Genomic DNA, 5,618 nt, shown 5'->3' on the forward strand with positions numbered 1-5,618 from the left:
CACCCTGATCTTGGACTCCCAGCCTCTGGAACTGTGAGAAAATGAAGTTTTGCTGTTTAAACCACCCCGTCTATGGTATTTCGTTATGGCAGCCGAAGCTAAGATAGTGGCTATCCTAGAAAAGCTCTTATGCATATGCATGAAAGAAATATAAGGATGTTCATGAGACTATTGTTCCTGATAGTAAAAATAAGCAACCAATCTGACTTCCAGTAGAGAAATAAATAAACTGTTCGTTCACATAACAGAATTCTATAGAGAAGTTGAAATGAACAATATTAACATGTACCAATGTAACTAAATCTCAACAATATAATGTCAAGTTTAAAAAAATCAAGCTGTCAAAGGATACTTACATATGCTATCATGTAATATTTGAAACACCAAAAACAATAGTTTATAATTTTAGAGGTACATACTTATATAGTTAACAAACATATGCCTGGAAATGATACACACCAATGACTTCTGACAAGGGAGGGAAAAGTGATACCGGAGGCAAGGGGGTGATTTTTGCTATATCTGTAGTGTTTTATTTTTTGATACGAAATGAAATTTGTGCCAGTTTCAGCAGATTGTTCACATCTTTTAAATCTGGGTGGTAAATGCATGGTAGCTGTTAATTAATTTATTAATTATTTATTAATTTTGTTTATTTCATAAATAAAATATGTTTTCCCTTATCATCTGGGTTTTCAGCAGTACAATAGTACATTTTAGACGGTTTTCTTATCTACCTTTTATATATGCTGTAATAGAAAGCCCAGAGAAATTAGCCAACATGGACAAAGTGTCCAATCTAGTTAAATGGTAACTTGACAATTAGAAAGTAGTTTTCTGTCTTGCTCCATAGTGTACCCTGTATGTCTGTTAATTATGTGCTACAGAGACAAGGACTCCAACTTTATCATCTAAGCCAGAAATAATCCAAATCATGCCCAACTGTGGAAGAGCATGTTTGAACCCACTGCACCCTTCCTGTCCCCCAAATCATACTCCACCGTTGATGTGTTACCTATTTTACTTGCTCACAGGCATCAACCCTCCTTAGGAGGGTTCAGATTTTCCAGTTTTTTTTAAAAAAAGATATAAGGAAGTAAGACTACTGAGCTAGAAATTTTCCAAAACAATTGAAAAGTTGGCAGAAGCTTTAAAATGGAGGTTTACTGATTATAATTAGTTTTGGCTACAAGATTTTAATTAGGACATTTAAATTCTTTGTAAGATAGATTTTTAGTGCTGTTCAACATAGATTTATAGCATGAGAATAAGCAGTCACTTATACTGAATTTCCAAATTAATCTAAATAATTGAAATTTTAAAAAATAGATGACGTGAAGAATTCTGCAATATAATTCTGAAATAATAAGTAGAAAATATCCAGGGACATTAAGAATAAGATTTGTTGAGACTTCCCTAGTGGAGCAGTGGTTAAGACTCCACGTTCTCAATGCAGGCAGCCTGGGTTCAATCTCTGGTCAGGGAACTAGATCCCACATGCATGCTGCAACTAAGGAGACCATGAGCCACAACTAAGAGTTCACATGCCACAGATAAGAAGCCCGCATGCTGCAACTAAGGAACTCTCCTGCTGCAAATAAGACCTGGCACAATCAGATAAATAAATAAGTTAATATTAAAATATATATATATGTATATATAAATTTTTAAAAAGAATAAGATTTGTTTCTGCAACACCTAACATATCCAGACCAAAAAAAAAAAATTGTTTATCAGATGCTCTATATTATGTTTTACACAGTTGGGGTAAAGAATTTTGGCTACATTAATTAGGTAGTGTCAACCCACTTCAGACACCTGATGGTATTATTTAACCTACATTTCATAAAACATAAATACGTAAATAAAAAGGACTTGAAGGAAGACAACTTATTTTGAGAAATAATGACTAAATATGCAAGTTATGCATAGTTTCATACTACAAATTTACCAAAAATACACAGTTGGGGGAAATGTGGTATTATTCACACACAGTGGCTAGTACACACACACACACACACACACACACACACACATCCTATGATTAGCCACCTATAGGTAAGAAAATGGTCTCTACTCTTGCTCAAATCAGATTGCTGTCTTTTTTTTCATTGTCTGGATTTTGCTGGTTCTCCAAAATGTGTCCCATAGTATTCTCATCTGTTTCTTCCATCATCAGAGTCCTCATCTCTATTTCAAAAAAAAAAACAAAAAACAAAAATAGCTTAGCCTCCTGCTTATCTTATTGTTCAAAATTTATTTTCTTAATTCTATCTTGATAATTAGTATTCCTGAAACATTCTTTCCTTTCAACGTGCTTGGTAAAACGTAGTTGTGCTCTGTGTCCCCGCGCTGGATGCCTCTGTGATATTCCCCTGCTGGGTTGATGGAAGGGATGTTTTAACTCTAGTCCTTTGGGCAGGAAGAGGGCCCCTATGATTGGGTTAGCAGTGAAAACATGAAGACCCTGACACTGCTTCCACCCAACCATCCGACACTCCTCAGGGCACAGCAGTTCAAGAGTGTTTAGTCAATGATAGTATGGGGTTGCTACTCACATTTATAGGTTTTTACTTCTTAATTTTTATATGGTTTGATATTCGATTTATCCACAGTATATTCCTAAGAGAAGTAAAAGGTACTTACATATTTCTAATAAAAACGCAGAAGGAAATAATGTAATCAGGGCACCTATATATTTTCCCAATAGCTTATAATTAAAGGACCCCATTCCAGGACATAATTTATTTTGACTATAAATGTTTCTTTGTTTATATATAGTTAATTCTTTTGTATGTCACTTTTTTGCAAACAGAGAGTTATACAGCTGTGTTATTAACTCTTTTGTTAAGTGTGAAGAAAGTGTTCCATTCTCAACTAAACTGGAGCTAGAAAAATTGTTTCATTTTTGAAGACTTCATAGCCTGTGTGTGACTATCCACTACACAACCCAAGAGATGCTAAGGTATACAGTGGTAACAGCAACCTTCCTTCCTTTTTGGTGTTCTACTGTGGAATGCTTATTAATATTACTTGGACACTGAATTTATACTTAAGCAGATTATATTGACTTCTGTTTCTAATTCATTTTTATAGTAGCTTCCTAACCAAGTTTTAAATGCAATTGAATTTTCTTCTTTTTATTTAAATTATAAACTTTATGTTCATAAAAATTCAAACCATGTATAGGTATGGTGTATAAAAAGCAAACATCTTCACCCTCTCCCAAATCACACTGTCCTCTTCCAGAAGTAACCATTGTTAACAGTTTAGGGAGTCCCATTTTGTCATTTTTACATGAAATAATTGAATTCTTACCTCAGATGGAGGAAAATGTCAAATATCTTCAAAATTGGGGCTTCCCTGGTAGCACAGTGGTTGAGAGTCCGCCTGCTGATGCAGGGGACACGGGTTCGTGCCCCGGTCCGGGAAGATCCCACATGCTGTGGAGTGGCTGGGTCCGTGAGCTATGGCTGCTGAGCCTGCGCGTCCGGAGCCTGTGCTCCGCAATGGGAGAGGCCACAACAGTGAGAGGCCCTCGTACTGCAAAAAAAAAAAAAAAAAAAAATCTTCAAAATTGGGTTGGAGGGAAAAAAAGTCTTTTTAAAAAATCTTCAAATAATATATTTTCCCCTGATAATTCCATGGCTTACATTATGAGTAGCATCAGATTTGGTTTTAACAGAAACTCCTGACTTTTCATTAACATAAATAATTAGTTACCAAGGAAGTGGGTTCAAGAATAATACAGTTTCTGTAAACTTTTCCCCAAATTGTGCTAGATAAATTACATCTTTATCTTTGATCTTTCTTTAAATCCTTCACTAATTTAGGTCAAACTATCAGAATAAGAATAAATCAAACCACACCTTTACTCACCAAACTGAGACAAGACCTCAACGCCCTCTAGTGGAGTGACCTCTCCATGCTCCATCATGTGGGACCAACCCTCTGATGCCAGTGGGTAAGATGAATTGATACAAGCTCTTCATATTAGAACTGTACTTCCTTCTTTCGTTCATTTAATTAATATTTAAACTTGTATTTAAATTTTTCTGGTTAAAATGAACCATCACCAAGAACACAAGGGAAAATATTGGGGGGGGCGTGCCCATATATAAAATATCAATTAATAACTTTTATCACTATAATTATCTCGGATCTTCCAAGTTATCTGCTTGTCTCGACTGCCTAGTCTTGGCCATATCATGACTCTCTACCATTAAATCTACAAAGACTTGAATCTATTCCTTTGTTTAAAAAAATATCTTTTTCTTTAAGTTCATTTCTCCATATGCATCACTTCCCTTAAGTATTTCTTCATTAATTTTTCCAAACAACTGCAAAATAACCACTGAATTCATTATTCTGCTTTTCTCCCTCTGAGAATACAGATTATCAGCCTCTCCCATTTATAATACCTGTTCCAAGGAATGATGAGAGCAGCAGAGCATAGTAGTTAAGAGCAGAAGGTGGAGATACAGGCCCTGACTCAAAGTCCAGAGGAGCCATTTACTGTACATGTGATGCTGGGCTAGTCATTTAAACCCTCAGTGTCTCAGTTTCCTCATCTGTAAAATTCAGAATGATGATAATAGTATCCAAAAAGCATAGGACTTAATAAGAAAATCCATGTAAAGAGATAGAACAGTGCCTAACACATAATAAGCACTCAATGACTATTACTTAATATTGCTATTTCATCAGAGTCTTATGAATAAATAATAAGGTAGCCTAAATGAAAGGTTTGAATCCAATCCTAAATGCAGCTATTCACTAGTCAGGCTCTCACCATCCCTTGTTTACATGATTGCAGTAGCCTCCTAACAGACCTTTAGGCCAGCAGTCTCTCCCAATTATAGTCCACTGTCATCGGTCTGGTTATGGAACTGACCTAGGGTCTGCTTGCCTACTGCACAGCAGAGCCAAATTATTGACACTGGGTTGTGGTGAAAGAAAGTAGTGTTTATTTGCAGGGATCCAAGCAAGGAGTACAGGCAACTCATATTCAAAAGATCCAAACTCCCCAGTGGCTTTCAGGGAAAGGTTTTTAAAGGCAACATTTCAGGTGAGGGCTGCAGGGTGCATGGCTTTCTTCTGATTGGTTGGTGGTGAGGTAACAGGGTGATGTTTCAGGAATCTTAATCATCAACTTTCTGGTTCCAACCAGTCTGGAGTCTAGTGCTTGTGCTCAGCAAGAAGTCACCATCCTCCATCTGGTGGGGGTGGGGTCCTTAGTTCTTGCAGAACAGCTCAAAGATATGTATCAGATTGTTATGTATATACCTAATTAGTAACTGTTTAGGTCTGCTCTTTGGAACTCAGCAGTGGCCCAGGAGACTAAAGCCTTTTTCTACAAACAAGAAATGGGCAGAAGGGCTTTTGTACCTGGGAGGGCCCCTTAGGGTCCTGCTCGGTTTCAATCCCCCCTTTCCTCTGATACTCCTCAATCCTGAGGGGAACAGGTATGGGACAAGAAAGGGAATAAAGTTTTGGATAGAAAGATTAATCGTGAACTCAGCAGGGGAACTCGGTTTTGGGGCGACTCAGTTTCAGATTTATTTTCCTAAAAATAATGTTGACATTTCTGGTTCAGGATATGATGAACTAATCTTCCT

The sequence above is a fragment of the Lipotes vexillifer genome, unplaced genomic scaffold, assembly GCF_000442215.2.
Source record: "Lipotes vexillifer unplaced genomic scaffold, Lipotes_vexillifer_v1.1 scaffold1276, whole genome shotgun sequence".
Lineage (NCBI taxonomy): Eukaryota > Metazoa > Chordata > Mammalia > Artiodactyla > Lipotidae > Lipotes > Lipotes vexillifer.